The sequence below is a fragment of the Acomys russatus genome, chromosome 28 (assembly GCF_903995435.1).
Source record: "Acomys russatus chromosome 28, mAcoRus1.1, whole genome shotgun sequence".
Taxonomy (NCBI): Eukaryota; Metazoa; Chordata; class Mammalia; order Rodentia; family Muridae; genus Acomys; species Acomys russatus.
Genome location: NC_067164.1, coordinates 27,047,707 through 27,059,809, shown reverse-complemented (window position 1 = coordinate 27,059,809; position 12,103 = coordinate 27,047,707).

The following is a 12,103-nucleotide window of genomic DNA, read 5'->3' as shown; positions in this document are numbered from 1 at the left end:
AAATCCAGTAAGAACCGTGTGTTATGGGAAAGTAAAAATCTCTGAGCCAGTATCTCCCTCCATCACACATTTGAGCTGTTCCTAAAGAATTCTCAAAAAAAAAAAAAAAAAAGAATTCTCAATAAATAAATTAATAATAAAAGAACGCCTACTCTCTCCTGCTGGGAGGAGGAAAAAAGGAAGAACCTGGAAACCTAGGATTTTCTCCGAAGACCAAAGACAAAAGGTACAGTTACATGGCCCATCTCTGCACTGCCTGGAGTGAGGAGGGGCACTGGGACCAGCTGTTCTCCACTCTCCTGTACCAGGGCAATGACCAAGAAGTATTAGAAATCAGATGACACAGTGACCCTGGCAGACAAGAGTGCATTGTCCTAACCGCAAAGCCATGCTCACTCTGCGCTGGGTGTTGCCTCTGGCATCACCTGCTCAGGACTGGGTTCTAGCTGCTGAAATTGCTTGGTCCAGGGAAGAATTGGATGCACTTACATGACTCCTCCTTTTGAAGGAGAGGAGGTGAGCAGTGATCACCTTCCCCCCACAAAAACCACTTCTCAGCCTTTTAATTTTTGTAGAAAAACATATCTCCCCCACCATACACACACACATACATAACATGCACATACATATGCACACATACACACATGAACACACACATACATTTACATATATACATACATACACACATATACACACACATGCACACCATGCACATACACAACATAACAGGTTGGAGAGACTTAAAACAAGCCTTCAGAGGCATTTCCTGCTCTTCTTCCATTCATTTTTCCTTGTCTTGACTTTGTCATAAAAGTCATCCCAGTGACACTCGCTTGTCCCCTGAACGGCTTACAGTGCATACCTCCTCAGTGCAGCACACTGAGTATAGAGACCATCAAGTATGTGTCTGGTTTTACAATAAATGCCATGTGGCTGGAAGCCTGAACTCTGCTCAGAAGTACTCACTCCGCTCTTTGTTGTTGAAGCTGCCTGGTCATGTGCAACTTTTTAAAAAGTCGGGAAATTGTTAGCAGGCTACGCTCTAGTCCGAACTCTTATTGTGTTGTTAGTCAATTCCCTCAGCCTCTTTTCTCAGTTCCCTCAAATATAAGGTGACATCATTGAACTAGAAAGCTGTCTAGTTTATCCTTCATCTCTAAAAAAAATCCAGAGTGTCACGGTGATGCTGATGCTGAGGGCTCTTCAGCATTATTAAAAAGACCCTTGAAAACTTACACAACCTCAAAAAATTGTTACAGAAGTTCGTTATGTTAGCCTCTCTTGCACCAGACTCCACACACAGCCTAAGCATTTCACAATCATGGTATGCTTTCATCTTCTGAGCAAGAGGAGCATCGCTAACGTAGATAATGCTACCTTAGTATTCCACATGAGGAAACTGAGGCTTAGGGCTCCTGCTCAGCAGAGCTGGAATTCTAATAGCTGGGCCCCATTCAGTTCCACTGTTTGTGTTCTCTAATTTCAAATGTATATTTATTTTTATTATTCTTAATTATGTGTGTGCGTGGTGTGTGTAGTATATGTGTGCAGTGTGTGTAGTGTATGTGTGTATGTGAGGAGGTGTGTGTATGAAGGTGTGTGCATGTGTTCTGTATGAGGGTAAGTGTGTGTGTGTGTGTGTGTGTGTGCATCAGGGTGTGTGCATGTGTTCTGTATGAGGGTAAGTGTGTGTGTGTGTGTGTGTGTGCGCGCGCGCGCATCAGGGTGTGTGCATGTGTTCTGTATGAGGGTAAATGTGTGTGTGTGTGCATCAGGGTGTGTGCATGTGTTCTGTATGAGGGTAAGTGTGTGTGTGTGTGTGTGTGTGTGCATCAGGGTGTGTGCATGTGTTCTGTATGAGGGTAAGTGTGTGTGTGTGTGTGTGTGTGCATCAGGGTGTGTGCATGTGTTCTGTATGAGGGTAAGTGTGTGTGTGTGTGTGTGTGTGTGTGTGTGTGTGCATCAGGGTGTGTGCATGTGTTCTGTATGAGGGTAAGTGTGTGTGTGTGTGCGTGTGTGTGTGTGTGTGTGCATCAGGGTGTGTGCATGTGTTCTGTATGAGGGTAAGTGTGTGTGTGTGCGTGTGTGTGTGTGTGTGTGCATCAGGGTGTGTGCATGTGTTCTGTATGAGGGTAAGTGTGTGTGTGTGTGCATGTGTGTGTGTGTGTGCATCAGGGTGTGTGCATGTGTTCTGTATGAGGGTAAGTGTGTGTGTGTGCGTGTGTGTGTGTGTGTGTGTGCATCAGGGTGTGTGCATGTGTTCTGTATGAGGGTAAGTGTGTGTGTGTGTGTGTGTGTGCATCAGGGTGTGTGCATGTGTTCTGTATGAGGGTGTGTGCAATGAGGCTGTGTCTGTGTGCATATGTGGTATCTAGCTGAGGGTGTGTCTGTGTGTATGAGTGTGTGTATGAGTGTGTATATACAAGGGTTGTATATGAGGGTGTATGTATAAGGGTGTGTGTATGAGAATGTGTGTGTATGGAGGTACGTGTGTATTTCATCTTTAGGTTCCTCTTCGTTTTTCTCTCTCCAATTCTTCCTCTTTCAACTAAGCTTCTTTATCAAGTGATGTTTTTAAAATAATCTCTCATAAAATAAAAATGTAAATGCTTACCAATATTTCTGTTACCAAAATTAATTGGCTATTTTTGATACCTGATAAATTGGAGTGTTCTGGTTTATTCTAAGAGTCAAAGATCTTAATAGAACTATCCTGGAATGATTTCTCAGCTCCATGTAGAGGTGTCAGTGCAGTGTAGTGTGGTGTGTGGGCTTTGGGATCCGAGCAGACAGTGTCATCCTTCAGCCGCTGCTGGAAGCTCTGAGAGGAGAGAGATCAGTCAGCAAAGCTCACCCTTAGCAGGTTGGCATGCACCACAGCACCTGGCTTTCTATGTGAGTTCGGGAGATGGAAGTCTGGCTCTTATTCTTGGGTGCCAAACACTCTACCAGCTGAGCCGTCTCCCCAACCAAAGAAGGCTCCTCTGCCTCACAGCCTTGAGTAGATTTAGAATCACCATGGAAACACATCTCTGGGTGTGACTAGGAGGGTTTCCAGAGTGGCTTAACTGAGGAGGAAAGACCCACTTTGAATGTGGACTGCATTATTCCATGGACCGGGGTCCTGGGCTGAAGAAAAAGGAACAAGTGGACTCCTCTCTCTGCTTTCCCTCTGCAGGCCAGTTTGTGACAGCCACCCCAGGAACAAATGTGGCCTCTCCTTCCTCGTGCTGCTGCTTGTCAGGTAAAACAGAGGCAACGACACTGCTTCAAAGGGTAAAATAAAAAGAGCCGAAGAGCCAGGCACAGTGGCCTACACCTTTAATGCCAGCACTCAGGAGGCAGAGGAAGGCGGATCACTGTGAGTTCAGGAAGCTAGCTGGTCTACAGAGTGAGATCCAGGACAGCCAGAGCTACATAGTGAGATCCTGTCTCGAGGAAGAAGAAGAAGGAGGAGGAGGAGGAGAAGAAAAAGAAGAAGAAGAGTTGATGCTAGAGAGATAGCACCGTAGGTAAGAGCCCTGGCTGTTCTTCTCAGGGACCCAGGTTCGGTTCCCAGCACCCACATGGCAGCCCACAACTGTCTGTAACTCCAGCTCCAAGAGATCCAACACCCTCATGCAGGGTGCATGACATGCAGGGAAAACAGCAATTCATATAAAAATAAAAATAGATAAATCATTTCAAATGTGGAGGGCAGGGCTAAGGTATATGAGGAGAGCCTATGGGTAAGAGGTGACCTTTATAAACTGCTGATTCAGAATCAGGAAGTACACTAAACACTCTATCACACTATCTGCCTAGTCCTCAGAAGGGAACCAAGGCCTGGGCATTACTCCCATTTTACAGATGACAGACCTAGATAGAGTAGCTTTAGTGACTGGCCAGGCCCTTCAGGTTGCGAGTGCCTGTGCAGTCTAGCTTCCAGATGTAGTCTCAAAGCAACAGTGCCACCAGAGAAGCCAAACTCAATAAAGACACATTTCCTCCACCTCTATAAACCTTTTAAGAGATTTGTAATAAGACGCAATAATGCTCAACACTGTTGCTTGCTGGGGTGGATTTCACTTTCAACTTTTAAAGTCATAAATGTTATACAGAACACTGTATGCCAACGCTGGGGAGTGAACAATGACCCATTTCACGCTGAGCAGCTTTAAATAAGGTCTGTTTTAAATAGCATGGCCCAAGAGTATTTGCCACAAAAATTGCTAACCATTTGTCAAGTGAGCTGTGAGTGTGAGGAGGAGCATCTCACCTGCGAGTCTGTTCTTTTGACCTTTGGTAAATAGGCTATGGCAGATGCCCTCATCTTCAGCATCAAACAGTTTTCTGTAAACCTGCCTACTGGAGCCAGAGAGGACTCTGAATCCAGGTTAGTCACATTTTTACGGGAAAGTTTCAGGCATCTGAGACGCTGGCTGAGTTTCTTCGTCATTTGATTTTTATCAAAAGATGTTAATCTAACAAAGGAAAGGGGAAAAATAAGAAGGAAAAGGAAAGAAAGAAGGAAGAAAAGGAAGGAGGGGAAAGGTGAGGTAGAGGAAGAGATGACCACGGGAAGGGAAGGAGGGGGGAAAAAAGAAGGCTTCAATCTAAATCAAAGGGTTGAGCCCTTACATCAAGTTTCTAAGAGACTAACTGCTGTTAAAAACTTATTTTTCTCCTGTGATGGCACATGCCCGTAATCCCAGCACTCAGAAGACTGACATAGAAAGATCTCAAGTTTAAGACCAGCCTGAGCGACAGAGCAAGACTCTGCCTCCACAAATGGGGGCAGATAAAGAGACATGAAACACCTTACGGCGGGAAGACTACACAGTTCATGTGTTTGCTAGAGATATCAAGTCTCAGGGGGGTGTGCTCAGACAGCTCTCAGATGAAAGAATGAATCTGTCTAGTTCTATGTACGACAGTGGGAGATGAGTGACTCCACTGGAAATAAAATGCGTCTCCTGAGGAGGAAGCAGAGAGGGAGTCTGCAAGCTTGTGGATATGGAAAACCAGACAAGGAGGGCGTTGGAACGGCATACATGGTGAGGCAGGGCTGCCCCATAGTGGGGGGTGCGGGGGAGATGGTCAGTTCTGGGCTTAGTTTCAGCCTGTTTAACTTACTGTGTCAAGTCAGCTCTTTGCTGCTTTAGTGAGCTAACCCCCAAGATGGAAGCGCCGCTCCCACTTTCAGGTTCTCTGCCACCCAGCTGCAGAGCAACCAGACAGAATCTATAGTGATGTCATTGCTGACCATAAGCCACTTGGCTGTTCCACCCTCCCATCCAGGCTATCTCTTAGGGTTATGTCTGTTTTTTCTCCCTTGAACTAGATTGTCTTATAACGAAGACTCGGGCTGGAGAATACTTGCTCAGATGGTAGGCTGCTTGCTTGGATGCAGGAAGCCTTGCCTTGCTCCCTAGTACTGCATCAGAACCAGGTGGTGATGCAGGCCTCTGTAATCCCCTCCTCACTCAGACACAGAGCAGGGAGACCAACAGCTCAAAGTTGCTTTTGACTATATAGCACATTGGAGGCTAGCCTGGGTTGTGTGAGATTTTGTTTCAAGAGTTTCCATAAAGTTAAAAATATATATTATACTGCAATAGGCTATGTTGTATATTTCAATTTTTTGGTTTGGTTTGGTTTGGTTTGGTTTTGGCACAATCTTGCTTTATACTCCAAGCTGGCCTTGAACTTGATGTATAACCGACAAATCCCACCTTCATCCTGCCAACTAGCCCAACCCATGTGCTTAAAGCTTCTGTTTTTTGTTTTTTTTTTTTTTTTTTTAAGCAATTTAAATGAAATAGCAGTGACATTTCTACTTAATTTACTTTGCTATCAGTGTGTTTCAGGTGATTTAAGACTTAACATGCATCTCGGATACAGTGGTTTGCTCAGTGTTTGAGGGAAATAACAGATACAGGCAGAGATGCCCTTGTTCATCGGTATCGTCTCTTACAGCCAATCTTCCTGGTCCAGAAGAGCAGTTTTCAACCTGTGGGTCCAGACCCCTGTCTCAGGAGACACACATGTCAGATCTCCTGCACATCAGATACGTACATTACAACCCATAACAGTAGCAAAATTACAGTCATGAAGTAGCAACAAAAATAGCTTTATGGTTCGGGGTCACCACAACTCAAGGAACTGTATTAAAGGGCCTCAGCATTAGGAAGGTTGAGAACCACTGCTCTAGCAAATTTAGTGTTTAAGTTTGTCGGTATTAGGAAAGAATAAACTAGATAATATTATGACTTTGCTGACAGAGCACTTGCCTAGCATGTGTGAGGGCCTAGGTTCTGTTCCTAGTACCTCAGAGGAGCAAAGAAAGCCCAGAATAAAAGAGACATTCCGGTAAGGTACACAGCCTGTATCTTTAATTTAGATCAGGCTATGAACTCATGATCCTCCTGCCTCACCCTACAGAGTACCGAGACTATGGGCGTGCATCACTGTACTGCACATCTCAATTTTCTTTTCTTTCTTTCTTTCTTTTTTGCTTTTCTGTTTTTGTTTGTTTGTTTGTTTTTTGAGACAGAATTTCTCTGTGTAGCCTTGGCTGTCCTGGACTTGCCTCTGCATCCTGAGTGCTGGGATTAAAGGTGTGCAAATTTTCTTTTCTTGACCAAAGTCAGGATTAAAAAATAAAAATGCTTCATGCACGCCTTTGATCCCACCACTGGGGAGGCAGACCCAGGTGGATCTCTGTGAGTTCAAGGCCAGCCTGGTCTACAATGCGAGTCCAGGACAGCTAAGGCTACACAGAGAAATTCTGCCTCAAAAAACCAAGTGTGTGTGTGTGTGTGTGTGTGTGTGTGTGTCTGTGTGTGTGTGTGTGTGTGTGTGTGTGTCTGTGTGTCTGTGTCTGTGTGTCTGTGTGTGTGTATATAATAAATAAATAAATAAATAAATAAATAAATAAATAAATAAAATGCTGCCAGGTGTGCCAATGCACACCTGTGTTTTCAGCACTTAGGAGGCAGAAGCAGTAGGCTCCTCATGAGCTAAAGGGCAATTTGAGTTACAAAATAACTTCCAGACCAGCCTGGCCCATACAGAATGAGATCCTGTCTCCAAATTAATTACTAATTAATTCAAGTGCTAAATCACAGTGAGATCCAAGCTCGGGGAGGAAGAGAAGGCAACTAGAGCCTGTCACAATTGTATTTTCATTTAAACAGGTTTGTTACTGGTTCAACAATGAAGTTTCAGGAAAGAGAACTACAGATGATCAGAGTATTTTTAGCTTTGTCAGTCCAGTGCTTCCCACAGTTCCAAGTGAAAAGAAGAGGAAAGGTTTCCCAAAGGCTAACCGTACCCTGGTATCTCAGCTCTCAGGAGCAGCTTGATTTGACAACAGCACACACAAATCTTGCCCCTCTTTCTAGAGCTATTGACTGCTACCCAAGGCCTCTATTTGTTCACCTGTGACTGACCTCTTTATAATTTTAAAACATAGACCAGGGTCTTTTTTTTTTTTTTAAGATTTATTTGTTATTTATACAGTATTTTGCCCACACGTGTGCCTGCCCACCACAAGAAGGCACCAGATCTCATTACAGGCGGTTGTAAGCCACCACGTGGTTGCTGGGAATTGAACTCGGGACCTTCAGAAGAGCAGGCAGTGCTCTTAAACCTTTCAGCCATCTCTCCAGCCCAAGATACATATATTTATTTCAAACTATTTACCAGTTCACTGTTTCAGTTATTTTGTAGTGTGGAAGATCAAACTGGGGGCCCTGAGCCTGGCAGGAAGTGCTCACCGGCTGGGATCTACCCTATCAGGCTCATTGGTCTCCTCTCCATGAATAATGCATAAGGTAGTTAAATTCCTGGGCCGGTTTCACATTTCTCCATTGACGAAAATAAAAACATCTGTGCCAGCCTCCACTAAACACCTTTCCAGTCGGGAGTAGATGAGAGACCTGGTGTGAGGGTCAGGGTTAACCCCTCCAACACATTTCCCATAAAAGCCATCCTTTTTGTCTGTCTTTTATCCTTCATCCTGATTCTAGGCTCCATTGTTAAATTAGAAGCTCTGTGGGAACACTGTTTCATGCCATGTTTGATTCTCCCCAGGATCAACCTTTAATGTCTTATACGCTGTATATAGTCAACGAACTTCTCTGCTTTGTTTTGTTTGTCCCCCCCCCCATTAACACCCCCACCCCCACTCCACCCCACCCCCGGCTCATATTTAAACCCAGTGTCCCTCTAATGTTGGGCAAGGGCTCTGTCACTAAGTTATACTCTCAACAGCCTCGTTTTCTTTTCTTCTTCAAGTGTGTGTGCATGCAGGAGGAGAGACGCGTGCGTGCGTGCGTGCGTGTGTGCGTGCTCACCTGTGAAGGTGCACAGAGACCGAAAATGAAAACCTTGCGTCCTCCTCTATCATTTGCCACCTTATTTTTTGAATCTGAGTCTCTCACTGGACCTGGAGCTTGCTGTCTGGGTTCGCCTGACCCTCCAGCAAGTCTCCGGAGCTCACCCCACTCCCATTTCTATGCCCCCAGTGCCAGTATTAACAGACACTTGCTGCCTCAGCCTGCTTTATGAAGTTACTAAGAATTTGGACTCCGGCCTTCGTGCTTGGCCAGCAATCATTTCACCCACTCAGTCATCGCCCTAATCGTGCCTCCCCATTTTTTAAAAATGGTGTCCCTCGGTGGAAGAACGGGAGTCTATGTTCAATGAGTGCATCTTTGGCTGCTCCCTAGAGTTGACTGCTAGCGTCTTACTGGGTTTCTACCATTTTCCTTCTCTTGTCTGATGGTGGCGGCGGCTGTTGTCATCTTCCAGTGCTGGTGACTAAACACACACGGCTTCATCCTTGCTGTATACTCTGTCACTAGGCCATACCCCCCCCCCAACCCTTGCTTTCCTTTTTTGTTATTTTTTGTTGCTGTTGTTAAGAATCATTCTCACAGAGCTGGAAAGATGCCTCAGCTGCTCTTGCAAAGAGTCCTAGTTTGCTTCCCAGCACACATGTCAGGTGGCCCACAAACCCCGATAACATCAGCTCCAGGGAATCTGAGGGCATGTGCATCTTTCTGCGTGAGCATACCATGCAGCACACACACACACAATCTTTAAAAATAAATAAACAAATTATCACAGTGAAACCCATTATTTTTTTTTCTATGTTCATACCATCCTGAATGTCCCTGATATTTCTGAAACCTATTATTTTGTATAATTAATATATACCATAAAATACATTTTTAAAAAAAGTATCCCTCAAAAAAAACAAGTATCCCTCCTTACAAACAATACAGTAGAAAAATAAGATTTGCCACAAAAATCACATTGTAAATGAAAATAAAAACCAATCTGAAAGGTTGCCAAGTTACAGTCTTTGTCTGTCTAGGAAATGGGCCAATGATTTAGCCAAGAACTTACACTGGGAAGGCCCAGATTTGCCTGGCTGCTCACGTGGCTTCAGGACATTGGTTGTAAAACCACAAACCTCACAGCCTCTGTGGCCACTGAAAGCCTCCTTTCCGTTTTTATTTGAAGTGATAAGGACAAGATTGCTGGACACTACTTAGATTTCCACAAGAAGATACATTGCCAATTGTGTCAAGGAGGGCGGGGCGGGGCTTCCTTAGCCAGTGAAGGACTTCCAGAAAAGTCCACGTAATGCCGGAAGTGGTCAGTGACTGACTCACTGCTTGTTAGGAGCCCTCATTCTGAGTCAATCTCCTCCGAACCCTTCAGGGTATTAATAAGAAAATATCCAAGAAGAAAACGATCGTGACACCAAAGAATTGTGAAGCCAGCCAGGGCTGCCTCTTCTCATCTCTCACTTCCCCTGGGCCCGGTCATGCTTTGCAGATTCCAGGCCCAGTTAATACATATTATTCTTACCTTCCTCCAACTCAGACTCCATTCTAATCCTCAGGGTTGAGGCATTAACTAGATTTAAAATAAACAATAAGACGAGTGTTAATCCCAGCACTCAAGAGGCAGAGGCAGGCAGATCTCCGAGTCCGAGGCCAGCCTGATCTACAAAGCTACACAGAGAAATCCTGCCTCAAAAAGCCAAAATAATAATTAAATAAAATAAATAAAAGTAAAAAAGGGCTCTTGCTATTGGCCGGATCTTACTTCCCAGGTATCGTGTTTACCTCTTACCCCAGTCTTTAAAGTTCATGGCTCGCCTTAGTTCTCTCATCCAGTAATATTAAAAAGGTTCTGACTTTTGTTCATTCCAGCTGATGCGCCTGGGCTGCAGAGCTAATAAAGGTCTTGAGGCCACCGCTGGGCTCCGAGGTGGAATTGGTAAGTTGTGCTCCAGATACAGGCGTGGCTACCTGGTATTTGTCATCCCTCGCCTCACAGGAAATTCTTTGAGGAGTACAATTCTCCCAATTCTCCTGACAGGCAGGAGGAAAGGAACAACCACGTTAGCACTTCCTGGTAGACACACAGGCTGCATCGCATTATGTAGTCTCCCGGCAACTGTGTTCCAAGACTCTCCGGGCTCCTTCCTGTGCTGGGTGAGTCTAGACTATACACGTTCTACAGTGAAGATGGTGTCCTGGGGCGATCAACTCTGGGTTAGCTAAGTTACTGTTCCCATTTTGTTCCAAAGTAAAGGTTTGGAGCTGTATCTTTTGGTCCTAATTAGAAATTGACTAACTGCTCACTGTCTTCTTTGCTCTGCAGAGTCTCCGACTAGACACAATATTTTTCATTTCTTTTTCTGAAAAACGCTGTTGACTGCCTACCAAGTACTTACCACACTGATGATCTACAAGAGTTGAAAAGAACTCTTGCTTTACTATGTAATCACAGAAACAGGGAAAATTTAAGAAACAATTCTTGTTTCTTGAGGGAAATTATGGTACCAAAAGTATCCCACATTACAGAATGGACGTGTGTATAAATACACGCGGGCCACTCTTTTCCATGAAAACACTTGTAACTTGCTGTTCACTTCTGTTTCATCTGCCGAGGGAATGGAGGCCCCACTGACAACGGCACAGCCACTACTGCCACTGCGGTCTCCGCTGGGACTTTTACACTTGCCATGAAAGGGTATGTCCGGTGCCATTGGATCCATCTACAGCCCAGCTCCTGCATCTAAGGCACCTCGAGCATCTTGGAGGGGGGGGGGGGTTGAATTCTAAGAAACCGGAGAACCAGGAAATCTGCTGTGAGATTGTGTCTCCTAGAAATGACAGGGCAGCTTGACACGTGACACATGAACAGTCAGGCAGTCTGCATAAACAAAGTCTGAAGAAGGACAGAAGCAATAGACAAGCTAAGCTGGGGGGGAGGGGCATCTCACTGGGCACCACCCATAGACAAAGAACCACAGGCAATACTGAGAGTTAGAGAAACAGTCTTCCCCAGGGAAGAGTTTCCTAATTGGCCATCCAATACCGAGTGGTCAGCCCTGAAATCAAATGCATATATGTAAACAGAGTAGGCAGGCTGTGTGTGTGTGTGTGTGTGTGTGTGTGTGTGTGTGTGTGTGTGTGTAACACTAAAACAGGCCTTGATCTTGATAGGGAGGGGGAGTACATGGAAGACATTGGGGGAAAGAAAAGGAAGGGGGAACATGATTATAATTATACTTAAATTTAATTTTTGTATTAATAATAGTAACTTTAAAAGAGATTGTCCCTAGGGCTGGAGAGATGGTTCAAGGCTTGAGAGTGCTTGCTCTTCCAGAAGACCTGAGTTCGGTTCCCAGAACCCTTGTCAGGCAAGCTCACAATCAACTGTAGCTCTCCCTCTCAGGGACAGGATGCCTTCCTCTGGCTTCCTCAGAGACCCCAGCATATACACCTGGATATAACACACACCTTTAATCCCAGCACTCGGAAAGCTGAGACAGGTGGATCTCTGTGAGTTCAAGGCCAGCCTAGTCTACACAGTGAACGCCCAGGTCTCCATCATGAGATCATCCTATCAGCTACCCAGGCGCAAGATGAATCAAGGCCAAAAGGAGAAAACCTAGAAAACAAAAAACTGTTCTTCAATACCTGACCTGACCTGTTGTGTCATTGCAAAAAGACTGCTTGGTGAGAGTGGAGGCCCTATCCCATCACTGCTAAGTCTTTTCGTGTGTGTGTGTGTGTGTGTGTGTGTGTGTGTG